At 50.4% G+C, this 12656-nt stretch overlaps 1 protein-coding gene across 1 annotated transcript in view; it reads right to left on the bottom strand.

The window, feature by feature from the left end:
• The window catches only part of EIF4EBP3 (eukaryotic translation initiation factor 4E binding protein 3), a 94749-nt gene that overhangs the window by 52263 nt on the left and 29830 nt on the right, over positions 1–12656 (bottom strand). The gene's annotated exons all lie outside the window — the stretch shown is intronic.

The following is a 12656-nucleotide window of genomic DNA, read 5'->3' as shown; positions in this document are numbered from 1 at the left end:
GCATAGCCAATATGTGAGAAGTTGGCCTGGTATATGGTGTTCACTATTCTAGTGAGCACCTTGCACCAGTCCAAACGACCCTTATGGTGATTGGTTGTAAGTCAACCTTATAGACCAGCTATCCTAGGGGTAGCATGGACAAAAGCAGTCTTAGGCTAAACTCAAGAGGGCATGAGAAGCCAGCAGTTTAACCATATGCAATCCTTTAAAATACCAAATGAAAGGACACCACACAAGTTATATATTACAAAATATATGTATTTATTTCTAGAATAATCCCCTTAACTCTTTATAAGCACAGGAGCACAAACGTTAAACAAAGAACACAGTATAACATACAATAAGCTGCACAATTATGGATAGGCCGGGTGGCCACTCAAACCATATATTAAGAAAGTGGTATAAGTACCATGTCACGAACAATGAACAGGCCTAGGGCCTTGGGAATCGCTGGGCCTACACTCGACTAACGAAGGTTAGGTCAGGAGAGGCCCACAGGATACGGGTGCAGAGTCTATAGGCAACCGCGTTTACCATACAAGTCAATGGTGCGTAAAAATCAGAGTGTTAGGTTTCAGATACTTCCGACTGGACTAGAACTTAGCCACTTAAAACTAGGACACTAGAGGTGTAAACCATCATAGGAGCACCGGAGTTATATCGTTACCTCACCCACAGGAAGCGGGTGCATAGGTGCCAAAGTGTGTCGGGTTTCGTCATGAAGTTCTATGGAGCCTGGAGGAAAAGATGCTGCAGGTGGCCAGGAGAGAAGAGTCCGGTTGGATCCAAGGGTGGATCGAAGATGTAGAGTACCTGAAAGCAAAGTGGACAGAGTTCAGGTCACTAGCCAGTGACCAGCGAGGAACCAGGAAGGAACCAGGCGATGTCGGGTTGCAATCAGGTGATGGCGAGGTGTTTGTCTCCGCTGCCACGTGGACCAGGAAGGATCGAGGATGACCAGCTGGTGAACACGAGCTGTCCCACGAAGGCTCTTGCTGTCGGCGATGTCGGTACTCGATTCGGAGTCATCAAGTGTTGGCAAAGGCAACCCACGCAGGACTCGAAGATGTCTTCTTGATCGGACCGGGAAGGTCAGATCGATGGCTCCTTTCCAGGGGAGCTGGGGCCAGTCTGGAGCAACCAGACCAGCAGTGTAGTTTCGACGTTTCGTCGTCACAGAGGCCACTAGCCAACGGGCAAGCGACCGGACAATGCGTCGGGCAGCAAAAGTGCAAAAGGGCCCCACGCAGCACTCGGTGAGTGTGGAGAGGTGATCTTTGGAGCACAGGCTGCTCGGGGATGGGGCTTCTCAAACCCCAAAGCACAGCGTCGAGGGTGCCTCGGGAGCTGCACAGGAAGCACTTCGTCAAATTTTCAAGATGGCCGGTTCCACGTCTCTCGTCGCCTCCACGTGTCTAAGCTTTGCTAGGACTGTGGATCGCGCTGTTGGAAGTCTGGGAGTCTAGGTCTTGTCGGTCTCTGTCGTTCGAGCTCCGGCGGAGCAACGGCAAAGAAAGTCTCATCGCGCTGATGGTGCCTGCTTGCACAAGGTGGCAACTCCTTGACCACAAGGGAGATTCTTCAGTCTTCTACGTGAGTAGGCTGTCGAAGGGTCCAGAGTTTCGTTTCAAAGATTCAGTCAGGATGATCTAAATTGCATTGGCACAGCTCCTACCTTTATGTCAAATCAAGGGGCTGGATCACCTGCTAGGTCCGTCCTATGGGTGGGACCCAGGAAGGGGGTGGTTACACCCCTTTCCCTTTGTCCAGTTTCGCGCCAGAGCTGGGGCTGGAGTGCCCCAGCACCGGTTTGAACTGGGCTGTGCATGGGACGCCTTGTGCGCCCCAGGCAGTGTCTAGTTTCATTCAACCCTTCCTGCTACAATCCACTATTTCCTGTCTGGGGTGGTGTAACACCTCCCTGTGACAGGATACCATTTGTCCATGCCTCCTCTGCCGGAGTTTCAGTCAGCAGCAGGAGGCCAGACTTGTGTCTGTGGCAGCAGCATCCATTTTGTGATGCTGGGGCTCTGCTTAGATTTAACCGCGTTTAAGCAAAGTAACATGTCTTTTCCCTCTAGAAGGGTGGAATGCTACCCCTGTCACCAGAACTGGCGAGGGGGTAGTATTCCAAAGCGTATGGCACCTTACACGACATGTTTTGATAAAGCCAAACCAAAGTTAGCAAGTAACTGCGAGGATTATAATGCACTTAAGAGTATATGGTATGGCAATATCCCAGAACAGCTAAGGGAGTTGGTCCCGAAAGCTGCAGACAGGCTCAGCTCGCGCTAGAGCACCATCTCACATAAAACCAAGCACTCTGCCTCCAGGATTGATAAGGCCTACCATAGGAGTGACTTATAGGTGCATATGTGTCCAGATATAGGTTTAGATATAGGTATACTATATCTAAGCAAGGGGTGATTACACCACCTTGCCCCAGCTGAGTGATTAGCCAGTTGTGTCAGTTTGGATAGCCAGCCAGGGGTGGCAAAAGATATGCTGCAGCCCCTGGTAGGCCTTGGATGCACCTATGCCCTGGGTACCTATAGTACACTGTACAGGGGCTGATAAGGTGACCCAATGTCCAATTGGTTATGTACCTAAAGTACATGGTTGTGAATTTAGAGAGAGAACAGCAGGCTGTACAGTGTACTATAGGTACCCAGGGCATAGGTGCATCCAAGGCCTATCAGGGGCTGCAGCATATCTTTTGCCAGGCTGTGGGTCTGATTAGCAGGCCCACAGCCACATTAAGTTCAAAACCAGTGAAGCAAAAAGCAAACAAGCATTGGAAATGCAATAGGTCTCGCATTAGGAAAGTTTGAGCGATTGGTATTGTAAATGACACTTTTTTTATTTATGTGTTGGTTTTAAAAATAGCAAAATTAATAGCTTTGTCAGTTACAACGTCAATAGTTTTAACTTTCGCAAATGTGACACCTATAGCATTTGTAATGCAATGTGTGTTGTATTTACGTGACTTAGATGTTTTGATATTACAAATAACAATGGCTTTTAATTTTGTGAATAATTAATGCTTAAATAAAAGTTAATGTAATTTATAATGGCAATAGCTTAAACGTTTGTAAATAACTTTTGTGAAGATTATGTTCAGTGTATTTTATTGTGACAAAAATCCAAGAACATTGCATTTGCACCTACACACATACAGCGCCACACACACACACACACACACACACACACACACACACACACACACACACACACACACACACACACACACACACACACACACACACACACACACACACACACACACACACACACACACACACACACACACACAGATGTGGTGGTGGTGGATGTGGTGGTGGTGGTGGATGTGATGGTGGTGGATGTGGTGAAAGTGGTGGTGGATGTGGTGAAAGTGGTGGTGGATGTGGTGAATGTGGTGGTGGATGTGGTGGTGGAAGTGATGGTGGTGGGTGTGGTGGATTTATTTTATTTATTTAGTTATTTTCTTGTATAGCGCAGGAATCGACCCCCTAGAGGGTATCTCTGCGCTTATGCCAAGGCTATGTTACCCAATCTTGCGCAGGGAGGTGTGCTGTGATTACATGGATGGGAAAAGATGGGTTTTGAGGGATTTCTTAAAACTCTGGAAGTTGGTGCCCTGTCTCAGAATAAAGGGGAGTGAGTTCCATAGCATGGGGACTTTGTAGGACAGAGCTCGACCTCCCTGTCTTACTTTCCTTACACGTGGTACCTGAAGAAGCATTTGGTTGCTGGAGCGTGGTGGATGCGGTGGTGGTGGATGTGGTGGTGGATGTGGTGGTGGATGTGCTGGTGGTGGATGTGCTGGTGGTGGATGTGCTGGTGGTGGATGTGCTGGTGGTGGATGCGGTGGTGGTGTTGGATGTGGTGGTGGTGAATGATGTGGTGGTGGTGAATGATGTGGTGGTGGTGAATGATGTGGTGGTGGTGAATGATGTGGTGGTGGTGAATGATGTGGTGGTGGTGAATGATGTGGTGGTGGTGGATGCGGTGGTGGTGGATGCGGTGGTGGTGGCGGATGCGGTGGTGGTGGTGGATGCGGTGGTGGATGCGGTGGTGGATGCGGTGGTGGATGCATGTGGTGGTGGATGTGGTGGTGGATGTGGTGGTGGATGTGGATGTGGTGGATGTGGTGGTGGTGGATGTGGTGGATGCGGTGGTGGATGTGGTGGATGCGGTGGTGGTGGATGTGGTGGATGTGGTGGTGGATGTGGCGGTGGATGTGATGGTGGATGTGGAGGTGATGGTGGATGTGGAGGTGATGGTGGATGTGGAGGTGATGGTGGATGTGATGGTGGATGTGATGGTGGATGTGGTGGTGGGTGTGGTGGTGGATGCGGTGGATGTGGTGGATGCGGTGGATGTGGTGGTGGTGGATGTGGTGGTGGTGGATGTGGTGGTGGTGGTGGATGCGGTGGTGGATGCGGTGATGGTGGTGGATGCAGTGGTGGTGGTGGATGGGGTGGTGGTGGTGGTGGTGGGTGTGGTGGATGTGGTGGTGGATGTGGCTGTGGATGTGGCGGTGGATGTGGCGGTGGATGTGGATGAGGCGGTGGATGTGGTGGTGGATTTGGAGGTGATGGTGGATGTGGTGGTGTTGGTGGATGTGGTGGTGGTAGATGCGGTGGTGTTGGTGGATGTGGATGTGGATGTGGTGGTGGTGGTGGTGGATGCGGTGGATGTGGTGGTGGAAGTGGTGGTGGAAGTGGTGGTGGTGGTGGAAGTGGTGGTGGTTGTGGATGTGGTGGTGGATGTGGATGTGGATCTCCCAACACTCTCCACTGCTACTCAATTATGTGCTTCACAGAGACTCCATGAACGAGGACTACGCCCGGGTAAATAGGTGTTGTTTTGCTATTCTATTGCAACCACGTGGATTGAGTAATCCTGCGTACCTTTTAACACTTTCTCGAAAAAGTGACAGTATCTATATGCCGAGAGGTTTACTAGAAAACCAACACTTTCAAACGCCGCGAAATTGTGTTAGTTCGCTGCGTGTGAAAACACGACGAAAATCGGCGATTAACTTTACAGCTGATCTTGTAAATACGTATAATTGTGTAGTCCGAAAGCCAGTCAACAAAACTCCAGGGTGGTTACAACACGGCGAAGAGTGTAATCCAGCTGCAGATCGTGGTGCAAATAGGTACTTCACAAGCTTATGGCCCACTACTTTCCATATAGGGCAAAGCAATATTGAGCGGCGGCACACTAGCCCTGCAAGCAGACCACTTTGGTCTTGTTGCCATAAAAAGAAGGCATGTCACTTCAAGCCGCACGGTTTCCCCAACTCGGTAATTATGCTAGCATCTTTCCTGCTTTGGGGCTAGGAAGACGAGACAGTAAGAACACAAACAACCACTTCTGCTGTTGCAAAGAATACAAGTCCAAGCGTTGCAAATCCGCAGAACGAAAATTCCGAGGTGGGCATCCGAGGTCACAGTATAGCCCATCACCGAATGAAGAAGCTGCAAAACATCCACTGCCTAGAGGGCGATCCAGACCAGACAATTATCATGCGAATCGGGTCTGATTTGAATGCCATTTTCTCATTACAAAACTGAGTGACTCACCCAAGATCACACGCCCTGCGCCACTGTTTCCTTGGGAACGCTTATAAATAGACTAGGCCATGCATCAAACACTACTGGTTAACAGGTCGCACCACGGTTGCGTCTGAATGCGCGACTAACGTAATGCAGGAAGCTTTAAATTCTATCATTCATCGTACAGAGCATAGAAAAATGGAAGATGGACGGGAGTCTGGGTGGGGCTTTCATGTCAAGCTGGGTTTGGGTCTATCCTAAAATCGCAGAGAAGACGCGCTGTTTTCTAGCAGAAATACGGTGTACTGCTGCAAAATAAGTAACGTGCCACCCAATTACATCACGATTGAGACCTCTAGCATATGTCATGTCTCTTCTACATCAAACAATGCTTTTAATTAGGAAGCATTCAGAAAACTACCACAAAAACTACGGCCGCACAAAATAAACGATTCGAAGGAAGAGTATGTACAACAAGCATCTAGGTTTCTGCAGCTTAGGGGGCGGAGCGGGGAGAGCGGCGATGAGGGAGAGACGTGAAGCAGCAGGGGCCTTTAAAGTGAAGCTAAGCTTCACTTCAAAGGTGTGGGAGGTGTGAGGAGTTGTAAAAAAAATGCGGCTGAGGCAGAGCGCACGCTGGGGGAAGCTTGTGGGGTGGAGCGGGAAGAGCTGCTGGGGAACAGATGGCGATTTGATGATGTGCCGCGCATTTTAGATCAATGCGCTTGCGCATTGACCTAAAAGCGCACGGGCACAGCACCAAATCGCCAGTTGGGTAAAGTCTGTTTAAGTCCCTATAGTCTCGCTCTGCTCAATGCGCATGCGCATTGAGAGGCGAGACCTAAAAATTGGGATGACCATAGGAAAGCAGACCCTACTCTCCTACACAATAGATATGGAAGTTACGGCGTAAAAATAACATTACTGCTGAGCTGTTCCAGTGCCGGTCTACTCAGTTTCAGCACAGCCACTGATATAGGACTGATTTCTGTGAATTACAACATGAATGCTCACCACAAAATTGTAAGACAGTTCCCTTCTTTAGTTCATGGTTCGGGAAAACTTAAGACTATGAAAGCGAAGTTGAATATTAAAATTCTTTGGCCATAAAAAGGGCCTGGAAAGATTTGGATAAGTCACAACTTGAGGTGGAACTTAAGAACACTCTATTTCGCCACTTGCTGAAACTGAAAAAGCTACAGACGCTTATACAGATTGGCTTGAGACAGCGTGCAAAAAACTGGTGCCAATAAAGAGTTGGACCCCTAAAAGAGCTATCCCATCTGCCCCCTGGTACTCGGACCAGCTTAAATTGCAGAAATTAGTCTGCAAAAAGCTGGAACGGGCCTGGAGGAGAGGGTATGGTAGTAATGACAAAGTGTCATATAAACAAAGCCTTAAACAGTATAAAGAGCTATTGCTAGAAACAAAAAATTATTTTTTTTCGAATGAAATTTCACAAGCTAAATCTAATTCTAAAGAACTATTTAAAACTGTGAAAAGGCTTACTTCGCCACACATTACCCAAAAAGTCAGGAGCCCCTAACTATGTGATAAACTGGCCACCTTTTTCCAACAAAAGGTGGAGGCCATATTTTCTACATTCACGCCTGAGTTGAACGACTCTTATCTGTATTCGGGGAGTTCCATCTTGGCTGCTTGTAAAGGAGGACCCATTCTTGATCTTTTCACCCCAGTGAAGAAACAGTAAAACTTCTGTCTTCAATACGTTCAGGTTCTCCCACTGAACCCTGTCCTATCCCGGTAATTAAATCCATATCAGAAGTTATTTGCTTGGTGCTAAATCCTTTGATTAACAATATTTTTTCCTCCGGTGCTTCCCTAAAGCCTGGAAGAGGGCTTCAATCGTGCTCCTTCTTAAAAAAACCTACTTTAGATCATACTGATCTGGGCAACTATTGGCCCATCTCAAGACTCCACTTGCCCGCAAAAATTATCCAAAAGGCCATGAATGCTCAGCTCAGTAGCTTTCTTCGTGACAACAATGTACTTGATCCTACCCAATATGGGTTTAGAGCTGAGCATAGTATGGAATCCGCCTTAATTAAATCCTGCGAGGAGGTAAGGGAGGCACTGGATTGTGGTGGGAAGGCGATACTAATTATGTTAGATTTATCAGCAGCCTTCGACACGGTCCATCATAAAGTCTTGATGGACCAGTTGTCGGAGGTGGGGGTAGGGAAAGTTGCCTGGAAACTCCTTTACTCCTTATTGGAAAGATCTCAAACAATCGACTTGGACAACAACAAGTCACAGCCTTTCAGACTGCCTTGTGGGGTACCCCAGGGGTCGTCACTGAGCCATACGCTCTTTAATATTTATGTGATATCGCTGGCAGTCCTGATAAGATCGTTCGGTTTTCAGTTTACCTCGTATGCAGACTGTGAGAAGTTGGCCTGATATATAATGTTCACTATTCTAGTGAGCACTTTGTATCAGTCCAAACAACCCTTATGGTGATTGGTTGTAAGTCAACCTTATAGACCAGCTATCCTAGTAGCATGGATACGAGCAGTCTTCGGGCTAAACTCTAGAGGACGTGTTAAGCCAGCTGTTATACCATCACATATACCCCTTGAACACCAAGTGAAAGGACACCACACAAGTGTTATGAAAATAAACAGTGTATTTATTTAGATCACAACAGCCCTGTACTCTTTATGAGGACAGGGTACTAAGCACACAACAACTCTTACGAAAAAACTTTAAGTTGCACAATTTACACAAATGCCCGAGGGGCACGAAAAACCATATACTATGAAAGTGGAATGCGAAATTACTAGCAGGTAAGTACTGGACTAATAGGCTTTGGAATCGCTAGGACTACGTTACTGAACCTTCAGATTACTAGTAGGAGGCCTAGGGGACTCGGGTGCAGAGTGTGCACTCTCACGCGGGATGCGGGACAAAGTCTATGGAGGCTAGTAAAAGCAAAGTTAGTGTTCTCGGGCGACCCCGACTAGGTAGGTCAAAAACGAAAGTGAATCTGGACCCTTGGATAGTGAGGCTATGCTGGGGCACCGAAATGCCGAAGTTACCTAGCCCAGGGGCTGCAGCTGCATAGGTCTGAAAAGACGTCGGGAATCCTCGTTGACGAACCAGGAGCCTGAAGAAAGAAGTTGCTGGCAGGCGACCAGTGAAGATTGTTCGTTGGATCCAAGCCTGGATCGAAGATGGATGACACCTGAAAGCAGAGGGGACCAAGTTCTTAATCACTAGCCAGTGATTGTGTGGGCACCAGGATGGCACCGGGCGAAGTCACCTCGACCAGGTGAGTGGGCGACGCTGGGCTCTGCAGTCTCACGGACCAGGAGGCGTTGTCGGCGACCAGGATGGAGGTGCGAGCTGTCCCACGATGGTTGATGCTGTCGACGTCGCTGGACCCAGGATTGGGGCAACAAGTCTTGGCAAATTCAAGCCCACGCGGAGGACCTAAAATGGCGTCTGGAGTGGACCAGGAGGGTCCGGGGTGCTCCTCTTTTGGAAGGGAGCAAGGGCCAGTCTGGAGCAACCAGACCAGCAGTGTTGTCGTTGTTGGTCGTCGTCGGGAAGGCCACAAGCCAGCGGGTTAGTAGCCAGACAACGCGGTAAGCAGCAAAAAGCAGAAGGGCCCCACGCAGATCTCGTGGATGCTGGGGGGCTGGACTTCGGTGCTGGAGCTGCTCAGGGTTGGGGCTTCTCGGACCCCAAAGCACTCACCAGAGGATCCCTCGGCGGTCGTGCTGGATAGAAGTCGTGCAGTTCTGATGATGGCCGGTCCCTCGAGGTCTCGTCGCACCTACGGTTCTCAGCTTAGCTGTAGAGGTAGGTAGAGGTCAGAGGTGCCAGGGAAGCCGGGTCTCGTCGAGCTGGTCAGTCGGATTCCGGAGGAAGGACGTGCAGCAAACCGCAGAGTTCTTAGATGGTGCCTGCGGATGCAGGGTGACTACTCCTTAGCCACAAGGGAGAAATCTTGAGAAGAGTCGAGAGTTCCTTTCGTAGAAAGTAGTTTCTTGATTCAAAGATGATCTAATTTGGAAGGTTCCCCGCTCCTGCCTTTATCCTAAAGAAAGGGGTGGGTACGCGACTAGGTCCTGCCCTAGGGGTGGGACCAGGAAGGGGGGTGGTTACACCCCTCTCCCATGCCGGACTTTCCCCAGGCCAGGGGCTGGTGTGCCCCTGGAACTGGTTCTAGCCGGCAGATGCGTAGTGAGCACCGGGGTGCCACTTGCAGTCACCTTCCTGTAAATCCCTGCCTACCCAGGATACACAAAACCCTGTCTGGGATGGTGCTAGCACCGCCCCTGACAGGAAACCCTTTGTCCAAGCTCCCCTCGCTGGAAGGACTCCCAGCTGCAGGGGGTCAGACTCGTGTCTGTGGTGGCAGCATCCATTTTGTGATGCTGAGGCTTGAGTTAACTTTAACCGGGGTTCACAGTTACATACATGTCGTGTCCCTCTAGAAGGGTGGAATGCTAACCCAGTCGCCAGAATTGGCGAGGGGTTAGTATTCCAATTCGTATGACACCTTACTCAACATGTTTTGATAAAGCGATACCAGAGATAGCATTTAACCGCGAGGATTATAATGCACTTAAGAGTATATGGTATGCGTTATCATGGAACAGCTATTAGGACTTGGTTCCGCAAGCTGCAAACGGGCTCAGCTCATGCCAGAGCACCATCTCACACGATTCCAAGCACTCTGCCTTCAGGATTGTCAAGGCCTGCCATAGGAGTGACTGATAGGAATCTGTGTGTCCATTTTTAGGGTTTGATACAGGTGCACAAGTTACTACTTGTGTAACGATATATCTGTAAGAGACATTAGTTAGTGATAGATTCCTTACCTTAGAATATCCCCAGGCGTCAGACTGGATCCGGAAATTTTTGCGTAGCAATACCCCTGCGCGCTGTTAGGCGTCGTCTGCGGCTCCGCGTCCGTCGTCGGCGTCGTGAGCGCCGGGATGACGTCATCGGAGTATATAGACGGCGCCCATGCGCGCTGACGTCAGTTCTGATAACACAGCTTTTCCGCGCCAGATACGCAGAGCCATGATAGAACTAACACTGGTGCCATTGAAACTAGGGCCCTGAAAGGGGATGACCTTAACCCTAAATATCGGTTCGCAGAACGGGGAGGATGGGAGGGCGGTAAGGAATCTATCACTAACTAATGTCTCTTACAGATATATCGTTACACAAGTAGTAACTTGTGCATCTGAAAGAGACACGTTAGTGATAGATTCCTTACCTTAGAATAGATACCCCAGCAATACCAACCCCGGTGGTGGGTCTGCGAACCAATATCACACCAGAAAGTCCTGGAGGACGGAACGGCCAAAGAAGCCATCCCTCCGGACTTGACTGTCCAGGCAGTAGTGTCTTGCGAACGTGTGCAGCGAGGCCCACGTGGCTGCCTGACAGATGTCCTGCAGGGGGACACCGCGGCCCAGGGCAGTTGTTGTTGCCGTGGCCCGAGTGGAGTGAGCCCGCAATCCAGCCGGGGGCTCCTTCCTCGCCATGGAGTAGCATGCTTGGATGCACAAGATGATCCACCTGGAGATGGTCCTCTTGTGTACAGCCTTTCCCTTCTTCGCGCCCACGTAACCAACGAAGAGTTGGTCATCCACCCGGAATTGGCGAGTGCGGTCCAGGTAGTAGGAGAGCGCACGTTTTGGATCCAGACGGTGGAGCCTCTCCTCCTCTTTCGAGGGATGCGGAGGCGGAAAGAAGGTGGGCAAGGTGATGGACTGCCCGATGTGGAAGGCCGTGACAACCTTGGGCAGAAAGGAAGGTCGTGTACGCAACACCACCTTATCAGGATGAACAGACAGGAAAGGCGGAGAAGAAGAAAGAGCCTGGAGCTCACTCACCCTCCTGGCAGAGGTGATGGCAACCAGGAAGGCCGTCTTCAGCGTAAGGAGGCGAAGAGGACAGTTATGAAGTGGCTCAAAGGGAGCACACATCAGATAGGTGAGAACAAGGTTCAAGTCCCACTGGGGCATCACGAAAGGAACAGGAGGGAACATGTGTGTGATGCCCTTCAGAAATCTACTCACTATAGGGGACTTGAACAAAGAAGGCTGATCAGGTAGCCTCAAGAAGGCTGAAAGAGCAGAGAGGTACCCTTTAAGAGTGCCCAGAGCAGAGCCCTGCTGGGCAAGGGAAAGAAGAAAGAGCAGCACTTCCGAAAGGGGTGCAGAAAGGGGATCCACAGCCTTTGCTGCGCACCATGCCACAAATCTATTCCACCGGCAGGCGTATACCGACTTAGTGGAGGGACGCCTGGCTGCCAGAATGATGTCACAGACTTCGGGAGGCAAGTCAAATGGCCTCAACTGCCGCCGCTCAATCTCCAAGCTTGTAGGTGGAGACTGGACAGGTTCGGGTGCAGGACCGTCCCCTGCTGCTGCGACAGAAGGTCCTCCCGAAGAGGCAGACGAATCGGGGGATCGACTGACATGCTGAGTAGCTCGGGATACCAGTATCTTCGAGCCCAGTCCGGAGCCACAAGGATAACTTGGGCCCGGTCGCGCTTGATCTTCTTCAGCACTCTGGGCAGAAGTGGTATAGGCGGAAAGGCGTACAACAGGCCGCAGCTCCACTCGCGACGAAAAGCGTCTCCGAGCGAGTGCCGCCTTGGAAACTCCAACGCGCAGAACTGCTGACATTGCGCGTTCTCTTCTGTGGCGAATAGATCTAACCAAGGCTCTCCCCACTGTCGAAAGAGACCTTGCGCCACGTCCGAGTTCAGACGCCATTCGTGATCCATCATGCACCGGCGGCTGAGTTCGTCCGCCCTGGCATTCAGAGAACCTGCCAGGTGTTGAACCACCAGAGTCACGCCCTGATGTTCCAGCCACTGCCAGAGGCGCAGAGCCTCCTGGCAAAGGGTCCACGACCCCACACCGCCCTGTTTGTTGCAGTACCACATGGCGGTGGTGTTGTCGGTGAACACTTGCACCACGCTCCCCCTGACAGAGGGGAGGAATGCCTTCAGTGCAAGACGAATCGCCCGCAGCTCCAGAAGGTTGATGTGGAGCCGGGACTCCGCCGGAGACCAGAGGCCTCTGATCTCCGCCTCTC

Source organism: Lissotriton vulgaris, chromosome 7 (genome assembly GCF_964263255.1).
Source record: "Lissotriton vulgaris chromosome 7, aLisVul1.2, whole genome shotgun sequence".
Taxonomy (NCBI): Eukaryota; Metazoa; Chordata; class Amphibia; order Caudata; family Salamandridae; genus Lissotriton; species Lissotriton vulgaris.
The sequence above is the reverse complement of the archived record's forward strand: the minus strand, read 5'-3'. Positions and strand labels throughout refer to the sequence as shown.